This window comes from Oryctolagus cuniculus, chromosome 13 (assembly GCF_964237555.1).
Source record: "Oryctolagus cuniculus chromosome 13, mOryCun1.1, whole genome shotgun sequence".
In the NCBI taxonomy this organism is placed as follows: domain Eukaryota; kingdom Metazoa; phylum Chordata; class Mammalia; order Lagomorpha; family Leporidae; genus Oryctolagus; species Oryctolagus cuniculus.
Genome location: NC_091444.1, coordinates 34,989,918 through 35,002,301, shown reverse-complemented (window position 1 = coordinate 35,002,301; position 12,384 = coordinate 34,989,918). Strand labels below are relative to the sequence as shown.

Below are 12,384 nucleotides of genomic sequence, written 5' to 3'. Positions count from 1 at the left end.
TTTTCTCCAGCTCTACATATCCATCTAGCACCTTAGTACATGAATTTTGGAATCATCTTTAACAATGCTTTCTCCCCAAATTTCTGCATCAGATTTATCACTAAGACATGTTGACTACCTCTGAAATTTCTCTCATAACCAACTTCCCTGCCATGCTGACCCCAATGTAACCCTGGATCCTGCTGATCTCTGTACATCCATTCTGCACTTTCTTTGCTGTCTTCTATACTCCAATCCATTATTCATACAACATTCTGCAACTTAAAACACATTGGTGTATTAACAAAGAAAGAAAGAAAGAACATCAGAACAAAGCCCATAATCTTTTAACATAGGCTGAAAAATCAAGATTCTGGTTCCCTTTGCAGCCTTCCCTCACAACACAGTAGCCCCAGGATAGACTATACTCCAGTTATCCAGCATTTTTCTGAGGTCTTCAAGTGCAGTACGATTCCCTCCTATTCAGGGCATTGCACAAGCTGTTCCTCTCTAGAATGTTCTTCTACCCAGCTTTCTTTTTTAGAATTATGAAATATTTTAATTTTCTTGAAAAGTACAAAAGTCCATATAGGACCTTTGTATCTACCACCAAGATTATACAAATGATGTCGATATCTTGCACTGTTACAACTGCATGTATATTTTTAAGAAATCATGAATTTTTAGTTAAAAATTATATTTTAATATATTGAACATTATATATTTAATAAAGTATTATGAGGACATTAACCATAAATGGTATAGCTAGTTTCAAATCATTTCTTTTACTTTATTCCCACTCTAGATACCTGTTACCCTGAGCTTTGTACACTATCATCTCACATACTTTTCCTCACATATACATATAAATGGTCACATTACTTTTTGTGTTTTAAACTATAGATAAGCTGAATAATATTCAATAGATCTTTCTAAACTTTTTTTAATTCAACATCATGATTTGGAGACTTTTCCCTCAATTATGCATAGATCTTGTTCACCTACTGAACTGCTGTGTCCTATCACATTATATAAAGAAACTATAGTTTACACAGTCTTATGCTACTTTTACCTTTTTTTCACTATTGCAAACAGTGCTACTACAATGAACATTCCTCATATGTCTCTCTAAGGTAGATACCTAGAAACCATTTTTTGATGGAAGAGTATATTTACCTACAATTTTATTAGCTCTTTCCAAATTACCCGCACCTCTCTTTTCTGCATTTGAAGGCCTACCATGAAGAAATACTGAGTGTCTATTCTGTGCCTGGTCTACCTTTGAGGCCCCGCAGTCCTAAAGACTCTTTTGAGCTCAAAGTCACTAATGATTTTGCTGTCAAGGGGAGGCAACTCCACCCAAAAAGGGCCCCTTGGTGTTTGGGACTTGTCACCACTCAAACAGGGCCAACTGGTTTTGAAAAGCTGCTATTAGCATGCTGCTGGGCTCCTGAACACCTAACCCACAGAGGGACTACCTCATTGACTGACCAAATTGACTTATTAAGGTATGTGAACCAGGAAAAGGCAAGGAAGGCAACACAAGTTATTATCTGTCATACACACACACACACACAAATTTTTTTAGACCAGTTTAATGTCCAAAGCAAAACCTAGCAGTAGTTTCCACAGGCCCCCGACACCATGTACAACTCCCTCCCCCAACTATCAGCATCCCCCACCAGAGTTGTACATTAGTTACAACTAATGAACCTACATCAATTTACCATTATCTCCCAGTCCACAGTTTACATTAGGGCTCACTGTGATGAGTTTGGAGAAATGCACAATGACATGTATCCCTCATTTTAGTATCAGGCACCCTTTCACTGCACTAAAAAATCCCATGTGCTCTGCCTATTCATCCCTTCCTCCTCAACCCTCAGCAACCACTGATCCTTTTACTGCCCCCATAATTTTGTCTGAAACTGTCATATACTTAGAAATATGTAGCATACATCCTTTGTAAACTGGCTTCTTTCACTTCAGTAATATGCATTCACATTCCTATGTCTTTTTGTAGCATGATGGCTCATTTACTTAGTGTTGAATAATACTCCATTGTCTAAACCTACCAGATTTTATTTATCTGTTCATCTGCTGAAAGGTGTCTTGGTGGGGCCCGTGTTGTAGTGCAGCAATGGCATTCCATGAGCACCGGTTTTAATTCCAGCTGCTCCACTTCCCATCCAGCTCCCTGCTAATGCACCTGGGAAACAGCAGATGATGGCCAAAGTGCTTGGGCCCCTGCCAGCCACATGGGAGACCCAGATAGAATTCATGGCTCCTGGCTTTAGGCTGCCACAATCCCAGCTGCTTGGCCATTTGGGGAGTGAACCAGCAGATGGAAGATCTCTCTATCATCCTGTTCCTCCCTCCCTCTAACTCTGCCTTTCAAATGAGTAACATCAATTAAAAAAAAAAAAGACTTCTTGGTTGCTTCATCTGTGTGGACATAAATTTTCAACTCTTTTAGGTAAAAACCAAGGAGTACAACAGATGGATTTGTTTGTAAGAAAATGTCAAACTGTCTACCATGATGGCTGTACCATGTTTGCAATCTAACTAGCAATGAAGAGTTTCTGCTACGCCACATCCTCACAAGCATTTGATGCTGCCAGTGGTTCAGATGTTCACCATTCTAATAGGTGTGTAGTGGTATTTCACTGTTTCAATTATCATCTGATGACACATGATGTAAAGCACCTTTCCATATGCTTGCTTGCCATCTGTATAATTTCTTTGGTGATGTGTTTATTCAGACCATTTTCCCATGTTTTTAATAACCTTTCCAAGCCACATTTTCAAGAGGCTGTTCCGATCCTCAAAAATATCAGTCACCCATGCACAGTGGGTGCACAGAATGCTCATCATCATCTTGTGGATTTGAATTTGTCACATCAGAGAATGGGTTCTTCACATCAGCAATCACAGAAGACCAGGGCATAGGGAATCAAAAGTGCCACACCCTCACTTCCTCCTCAAAAGCCTCAGGGAAGTGAGACCTTGATTTGAGTCACACCCTCAGGTCAGCAGAGGCGAATGTTAGGGAAACTGGGTGATGATGCAGAGTAAAGAACTGAGGGGACTCCCCATGTTAAGACCTGCCTCAGAGTTCCTGGACTGACAGCAGGTGTGAAGCTCAGTGGAATCCGCTCTGGTCTGGCCAAGCAACTCCACCAGAAAGCACTCTCTCTGTCTATCTGATGCTCCCTCAGACTGATGCTCTCACCTCCCCAAGAAACTCAAAGAGGAAGTGATGGGCTCCGCATCAGATGCCCACACTGGCCTGAGATTCCCAGAGCTGAAAGTTGGAGCAGTCTCTGGATTGGACTTTCAGAAAATCTAGAGTTCTGGTTTCAATCTTTGATTTTCTTACAATGACACATGAAATAACACAATTCACATAATTAACTATAAAATCAAAACTCACAAATCTGATAATCTTAAGTTTAATGTAATCAACTGTTTTTCTTCCAAAAAAGGTCAAATATTATAAAAGCCTCTTACTGTGAAATGACTCCCATACAAAAATTTCATAGGAATTGAAAATCAGGCATTTAAACATTAAAAAAATCTTTTTACAAAAAAAAAAAAAAAAAAAACCAAAAAAAACCACCCAATGGCAACCACCAGCTAAAAATTTAAAATCTATTATTTGCTTTCTTTTAAGATTTTTTTCTTTCAAATTGATTTTCCCCTTAGCTTCTTTTTTTTTTTATTTTATTTTTTGACAGGCATAGTGGACATTGAGAGAGAGAGACAGAGAGAAAGGTCTTCCTTTTGCCGTTGGTTCACCCTCCAATGGCCGCCGCAGCCGGCGCGCTGCGGCCGGCACACTGCGCTGATCCGATGGCAGGAGCCAGGTACTTATCCTGGTCTCCCCTGGGGTGCAGGGCCCAAGCACTTGGGCCATCCTCCACTGCACTCCCTGGCCACAGCAGAGAGCTGGCCTGGAAGAGGGGCAACCGGGACAGAATCCGGCGCCCCGACCGGGACTAGAACCTGGTGTGCCGGCGCTGCAAGGCAGAGGATTAGCCTAGTGAGCCGTGGCGCCGGCCCCTTAGCTTCTATACCACATCCTAAGAATGTAATTATAAACAAAAAAATTTGGATTTATCATACTATTTAGATTCTAAAGTTTATACATTTGATATGAGTAGCATTACAAGTTTTATTTGCATTCTTTTGTTTTATCCGTCTTGGGGATATCAGTCTTGCTCTCCCATACTTATATGTAAATAAATAACTTTCTCTGTTTCTTTGTCAGTTCTTGCCTTCTTATTAAAGCTTTATTTATCTGTTAAGATAGAGTAAATGACTACAAAACACAAGTCACAAGCACTACAGTACAGGAGAAAGCTATGTTACTGGCTTCAGTTAACCAATTTGTTAGATGAACATATGCTCTATATTCCCTGCGCAAAACTCATCTAGTGACATCTGTGCATGTGCAGTGTTCACAACTTCCTGTACTTCCTTATGCTTCCTGTAGATGAGCAATATGCTCACCAAAGGTCATCGAGGTCCCCAATAAGTTTGCCAGTCAAAGCTGTTACTGCAAATAGATAATTTAACTAATGTTTTTAAAAATTTCTATCACTGAAAACTAAATTACCACACCCAGCAACTTACAAAAACCCATATTTATTACCTCAGTTTCTGGGCCTCAGCATTCCAGCCATGGACTAACTGAGTCTTCTGCTCAGGTATTTACATGGCTGCAACCAACATGTTGCCAGGTTGGATTCTTATCTGAAGGTTTGACGAGGGAAAATATCTACTTACAATCCAATCCAGGTTATTGGAAGAATTCATTTCCATTTAGCTATAGGACTGAGAACTTTGGCTTCTTACTGGCTCTCAACTAAAGGTCACTCTTACCTTTTAGAGATCACCTGTTCATAAGTGGGCTTCTCTAACATGGGCATTACTCAAAGCTGGTGTGGATAATCTCTAGAGTGAGGCTGCTAGCAAGACAGTGTTATACAAGGGTATATCATAAAGTTCATGGAAAAATGAAATTAAATGTATCAGAAATCCAGGGCCGGGGCTGTGGTTAGGGGGCTAAGCCTCTGCCAGTGGCCCCAAAATTCCAAATGGTCACCAGTTCATGTCCTGGCTGTCTTATTCCAATCCAGCTCTCTCCTATGGCCTGGGAAAGCAGTAGAAAATGGCCCAAGTGCTTGGGCCTCAGCACCTGCATGGGAGACCCAGAAGAAGCTCCCAGCACCTGGCTGTGGATTGGCCCAGTGCCAGCCATTGCAGCCATTTTGGGGTGAACCAGCAGATAGCAGACCTTTCTCTCCATCTCTCCCTCTGACTATAATTCTACATCTCAAGTAAATAAATGAATACTAAAAAAAAGGGAGGGGGAGGCTCCGTGGCACAGCAGGTTAAAGCCCCAGCCTGGAGCACCGGCATCCCATAAGGGCACCAGTTCAAGTTCTGGCTGCTCTACTTCCAATCCAGTTCCTGTTAATATGCCTGGGAAAGCAGCTGAGGATGGCCCAAGTCGTTGGGCCCCTGCATCCACTTGGGAGACCCGGAAGAAGCTCCTGGATCCTGACATTGGATTGGCTAAGCTCTGGCCATTGCATACATTTGGGGAGTAAATGAGATGATGGCAGATTGCTTTCTCTCTCTGGCTCTACCTCTCTGTAACTCTATCTTTCCAACAAACAAACAAACAAACAAAAGCCAAAAAAAAAAAAAAGAAAGAAAAGATATGCAATCTGCACAAACTGTGATTGCAACAATTTATTAAAAAAATTTGCAATCCATGCATAGTTTTTCCATATTTATTTTCTATTAACTTTTTTTTCTATTCACAAAGAAAAAGCTCCAGTCCATCTTTTAATTTTTTTGAAAAATTCCTGACATTACAGAACTAAACTGAAATGTATTAATATTCCACTCTTACATTTCCATGACAAACAGAAAAATTCATGAGCCAAAAAAAAACCAAAAAAAAAAAAAAAAAAAAAAACAAAAAAACAACACGGGGAGAAGCTTATAAAACTAAATATGGATCTTTAGAGCCAGCGCCGTGGCTCAATAGGCTAATCCTCCACCTTGCGGCGCCGGCACACCGGGTTCTAGTCCCGGTCAGGGCGCCGGATTCTGTCCCGGTTGCCCCTCTTCCAGGCCAGCTCTCTGCTGTGGCCCGGGAGTGCAGTGGAGGATGGCCCAGGTGCTTGGGCCCTGCACCCCATGGGAGACCAGGAAAAGCACCTGGATCCTGGCTCCTGCCATCGGATCAGCGCGGTGCGCCGGCTGCAGCGGCGGCCATTGGAGGGTGAACCAACGGCAAAGGAAGACCTTTCTCTCTGTCTCTCTCTCACACTATCCACTCTGCCTGTCAAAAAAAAAAAAAAAAAACTAAATATGGATCTCAGCATTAACAGCTGAACAGAGAAAGGAATTAAAACGCTTTTAATTAAAAATTCACGAGTGGATGATAAAGTGTGTAGAAACTGAAAATTTACAAACTATTTAAAACCTGGAATCGCTGACTGTTCAGAAACTACACAGATGGATCATGGGTGGTGGTGAACAGCAGAAAGGGATTATGGGTGAATCTGCATTGTTCTAGCTGCTCCCCATGCCACCCGTCTCCGAGGAAAGCCTGACATTGATTAGGTATTGAGCCAGGCTGATGCTGGCAGCAGATCCGGTGATGGTAACCTGCCTATCAGTAGATCCTTCTACTGGGTTCGCAATTTTGATCTGCGCCCCAGACATCTGACGGATCTCATTGATTTTGGCGCCTTGACGCCCGATTATGCAGCCAATCAAATCATTTGGAATGGTGAGTTCATGAGAAGTAGTCTGAGCAGATGCATCCAGACCTGCCCAATAGCCTTTCACCTCTGGAGAGCTGGATTCAATGCCACTGAATCCGGTGTTGCCATGGGTCATGGGAAAATGAGACTGTTGCATTGCCAACTGGTGCAGCTTGGTCAAATCTGGCTGTGGAATGGCATACTGTCCTTGAATGGTATAGGCCTGACCACCTGCAAAGATGACCGGAGAACTGGACGGCTTGGGCCAGTACGGGATTGTCACGCCCTTCGGAGGGGACTGGGAGAGAGTCTCCAACATGACCACGCAGATCTGTTTGACACACTCAATGATGGATTGCGGGATGCCAGCAATAGTGATGGCCCGCTCAGTTGAGTTGGGGAGCATATCCCCTGCCACCTGCACCTGAGCCCCTGTACTCTCTCTTATTTCCTTGATCTTGCAACCACCTTTTCCAATGAGAGAGCCACACTGACTAGCAGGAACCACCAGCCTCAAGGTAACCGGAGGTCTACTGGCAGCTGTGCTATTGGTCATAGAGCTGCTGATGTCCTCTTCCAGTTTGTCAATGATCATAGCAAATGCTTTGAAAATGGCATTAGTGGGTCCAGCCAAAGTGATAATTCTCTCAGGACAATTCCCTTCTGAGATGTTGATACGTGCACCACTCTCCTCGCGCATCTTAACAGATTCTCCTTTCTTTCCGATGATACTACCAACTTCCTTGCCATGCATAAGTAGCCGGATGGTGAGAGTGACATTTAATCCACCTTCAATCACACCGGTGTCCATTTCGAGCGGTGTTCTTGGGAGCTGGACTGAGTGGTAAAGTCTTTGGTCACTGATGGGGGTGAAGCCAAAACTGCAGGCGCGAGGCGACTGAGGGGGAAAGGGGGAGCGGGCGGGAAGGGGAAGGGCGGGAGGCCGGGGGCGGAACAATAGGGGCGGGCGGGAAGGCGAGGGGGGCCCCGCGGGCGGGCGGAGGAGGAAGGGGGGGTGGAGGAGGAGGAGGAGGAAGGGGGAAAGAGACCCCGGGAAGGGTGGAGGGCGGTGGAGGGCGGCGGAGGGCGGCGGAGGGCGGGCGGGCGGGAGAGGGCGCAGGCTGCGGCTGCTCCGGCTGCTGCCTCTGCTGGTCTGGGCTATTTTCTATTAACTTTTGAAGACACCTCTTTCCCAACTTTTTGTACCTAAATTATCATAAGTACAGCTTTAGGAATATAGTTATTCTTTCCACCGTACCTGCCCTCCCACTCACACTCACACCCATCCTCCCCCTACCTCTCCTCCTCCCAGTCCCATTCTCCATTAAGATTTCTTTTCTTTTTTTTTTCTTTTATTTGACAGGTAGAGATATAGACAGTGAGAGAGACAAAGAAAAGTCTTCCTTCCGCTGGTTCACTCCCCAAATGGCTGGCACTGCGCTGATCTGAAGCCAGGTTCCAGGTGCTTCTTCCTGGTCTCCCACGCAGGTACAGGGGCCCAAGCACTTGGGCCATCCTGCACTGCCCTCCCGGGCCACAGCAGAGAGCTGGACTGGAAGAGGAGCAACCGGGACTAGAATCTGGTGCCCATATGGGATGTTGGCGCCGCAGGCAGAGGATTAACCAAGTGAGCCACGGCGCCGGCCCCAAGATTTATTTTCAATTAACTTTGTACACAGAAGACTAATACTATACTAAGTACCGATTTGAACAATTTGCACACACATGCACACACACACACACACACACAAAACCTGAAAACTAGTTTTAAAGTTAACTCACATACTACAACTCACTGAGTAAAAACGTCCTGCATAGGGAGTTAGTGCACAGTGACTCTTATTAATGTAACAGTTAACACTCTTAAGTATGATGTCAGTGACCACCTGAGGCTCTTAACATGAGCTGCCTAGGCTATGGAAGCCTTTTGAATCCACAAACTTTGTCAGTATTTAGACAAGGCCATAAGCAAAGTGGAAGTTCTCTCCTGCCTTTAGAGAAAAGTACATCCTTCTTTGATGGCCACTTCTTGCCACTGGGGACTCACTCAAATAGAACCTTCATGTAGAACACTTTTTGCCACAGTGACTTGGCTTTCCATGCCTGAAATGCTCTCAGCCAGACCAGGAAGCCTTAAGGGCTGATTCTGAGGTCAGAGTATTACTTAAAGCGATTGTCATTCTGAGTCTTCTGTGTGGACTGCTCCCCATATTGGAACATTCTCATCTTTTTATTTCTATTATTATCAACAGACACTGGATCCTATTTATATGATCACTTTAACACTTAATCCTATCTATATATGATCACTTTAACACTTAATCCTATCCTATTTATATGATCACTTTAACACTTAAGATGGCATTTTTACCACCCAGCTTAATAGGATTTAGGGTCCCATGAGAAGTTTTTAAACCATACCTTTAGAAGTAAGTCTGTAGGAATGTACGCAGAACTATACAGTTTTACATTACAAACTTCCTCCTCCCTCTTTTATTCCCACTCTTTTTTTTTTTTTTTTGCTGAGATTTATTTTCAATTGATTTCATACCCAGATGATTAACTCTATGTTAAGTAAAGAGTTCAATAAATAGTATGAAGAAAAAAAAGAAAAAACAAAGTGAAATGGTTTCTCGACAGTCAAGACAAAGCCAGCTCAAGTCTCTGGAAGTGTCTATTTCACTACTACAGATTGGCTTAGGTGCTCTATTAATTCTCACAACCAGGGAGAATATAAGGTATTTGTCCCTTTGGGACTGGCTTATTTCACTAAGTAAGATGTTTTCCAGAATCATTCATTTTTTTTTTTTTTTACTGCCATGTAGTATTCCTTAGTATACATATCCCATAATTTCATTATCCAGTCTTCAATTAACAAGCACTTGGGTTGATTCCATATCTTAGCTATTGTGAATTGAACTGCAAAAAACATGGGGGTGCAGATAATTCTTTAACATGCTGATTTCATTTCCCTTGTGTAAATTCCCAGGAGTGGGATGGCTGTGTCATACGGTAGGTCTATATTTGTATTTCTGAAGTATCTCCATAGTGATTTTACCAGTTTACATTCCCACCAACAGCGAATTAAGATACCTTTTCCCCCACATCCTCACCAGAATTTATAGTTTGTGGATTTCTGTATGAAAGCTATTCTAAATGGGTGAGGTTAACCTCGTTGTGGTTTTGATTTGCATTTCCCTGAAAGCTAGTGATCCTGAACATTTTACCATGTGTCTTCTGGCCATTTAGATTTCTTTTTTTGAAAAATGTCTGTTTCAGTCCTTTGTCCATCTCTTAAGTGGGTTGTTTGTTTTGTTGTTGTGTAGTTTCTTGATCTCTTTGTAGATTCAGGTTATTAATCATTTATCAGTTGCAGAGTTTGCAAATAATTTCTCCCATTCTGTCAGTTGCCTTTTAACTTTCTTAGATGTTTCTTTTGTGGTACAGAAACATCTCAATTTGATGTAATCATATTTGATAATTTTGGCTTTGACTGCCTGTGCCTCTGGGGTCTTCTCCAAGAACTCTTTGCCAGTTCCAATGTCTTGAAGGGTTTCTCCAAAGTTCTCTAATAATTTGATGGAACTGGATTGTAGACTTAGATCTTTAATCCAACTTGAATGGACTTTTGTGTAAAGTGTAAGGTATAGGTCTTGCTTCACACTTCTGCATCTGGAAATCCAGTTTCCTCAGCACCATTTGTTGAAGAGACTACCCTTGCTCCAGGGACTAGTTTTAGCTCCTTGGTCAAATATAAGTTGGTTGTAGATGCTGGGATGATTTGCGGTGTTTCCATTTCATTCCATTTGTCTATCCATCTGCTTTTGTATCAGAACCAGGCTGTTTTGATAACTTCCTTGAGGAATGTCTTGAAATTTGGTATTGTAATGCCTCCAGCTTTATTTTTGTTGTTTAAGATTGTTTTAGCTATTTGAGTTCTCCTGTGCATCCATATGAATTTCAGTCTAATTTTCTCTAGATCTGAGAAGACTGTCTTTGGTATTTTGATTGGTATCGCATTGAATCTGTAAATTGATTTTGGAAATATGGACATTTTGGAGATATTGATTCTTCTAAACCATGAACATGGAAGATTTTTCCATTTTTTGATATCCCCTATTTCTTTCTTTAATGTTTTGTAACTCTCATCATATAGATCTTCGACATCCTTGGTTAAATTTATCCCAAGGTATTTGAGTTCTTTGGTAGTTACTGTGAATGGGTTTGATCTTAGAAACTCAATCTCAGCCATGGCATTATCTGTGTATAGAAAGGCTGTTGAATTTTTTGTATTGATTTTATAGCCTGCTAGTTTACCAGACTTTTCTATGAGTTCCAATAGTCTCTTGGTGGAGTCTTTTGGATCCCTTATTGCTAGCATGTTATCTGTAAGTAGGGATAGTTTGACATCCTTCTTCCTGATTTGTATCCCTTTGATTTCTTTTTTTTGCCTAATGGCTCTGGATAAAACTTCCAGGACTATATTGAATAGCAATGCTGAGACTGGACATCTTTGTCTGGTTCTGAATCTCAGTGGGAATGCTTCTAACTTTTCCCCATTCAATGGGACACTTGCCATGGCTTTGTCATAAATTGCCTTGATTGTGAAGGAATGTTCCTTCTTTATCAATTTGCTTAGAGTTTTTATCATGAAAGAGTGTTGTATTATCAAATGCTTTCTCTGCATTATTAAAATAATCATATGGCTTTTGTTCTTCAGTTTGTTAATGTGATGTATCACATTGATTGAATTGTGAATGTTGAACCATCCCTGCATACCAAGGATAAATCCCACTTGGTCTTGTTGGGTGATCTTTTTGATGTGTTGTGGATTCAATTTGATAGAATTTTGTTGAAGATTTTGCATCTGTTTATCAGGAAGATTGGTCTGTACTTCTCTTTCTCTGTTGCATCTTTCTCATGTTTAGGAATTAAGGTGATGCTGACTTCATAGAGAATTTGGGAGTATTCCTAAATTGAATAACTTGAGAAGAATTGGAGTTAGTTCTTGAAATGTCTGGTAGAATTTAGCAGTGAAGACATCTGGTCTTGGGCTTTCCTTTGTTGGGAGGGTCTTTATTACTGATTTAATTTCCATCTTGGTTATGGGTCTGTTTAGGTTTTTTATGTCATCATGGCTTTATTTAGGTGGGTTGTATGTGCCAAGAATTTATCCATTTTTTTCTAGGTTTCCCTATTTGTTGACATACGGCTCTTTGTAGTAATTTCTGATGATTCTTTTTATTTCTGTGGTGTCTGTTGTTACATTTTCTTTTTCATCTCTAATTTTTATTGATTTGGGTGTTCTCTCTCCTTTTTTGGATTAGTTGGGCAAATAGGATATCAATTTTGTTCTGTTTTTTAAAAAACCAGATCTTTGTTTTGCTGATCTTTTGTATATTTTTTGATTCAATTTTATTGTTTTCTTGTTTTAATTAATTATTTTCTCCTGCTAGTTTTGGGTTTGGTTTTATTTTTATAGATCCTTGAGATGTATTGATAGCTCTTTTACTTGTTGCCTTTCCCATTTCTTGATAATAAGCACTACTATAAACTTTCCTCTTAATACTGCTTTTGCTGTATCCCATAAGTTTTGATATTGTTGTCTTCATTTGTTTCC

The 12,384-nt window shown here is 41.4% G+C and overlaps 1 protein-coding gene and 1 pseudogene across 5 annotated transcripts in view; both read right to left on the bottom strand.

Moving 5' to 3' along the window:
* MARK1 (microtubule affinity regulating kinase 1) overlaps positions 1-12,384 on the bottom strand; it is a 159,077-nt gene that overhangs the window by 55,326 nt on the left and 91,367 nt on the right. The gene's annotated exons all lie outside the window — the stretch shown is intronic.
* On the bottom strand, positions 6,399-7,913 carry LOC100353293 (poly(rC)-binding protein 2 pseudogene; annotated as a pseudogene).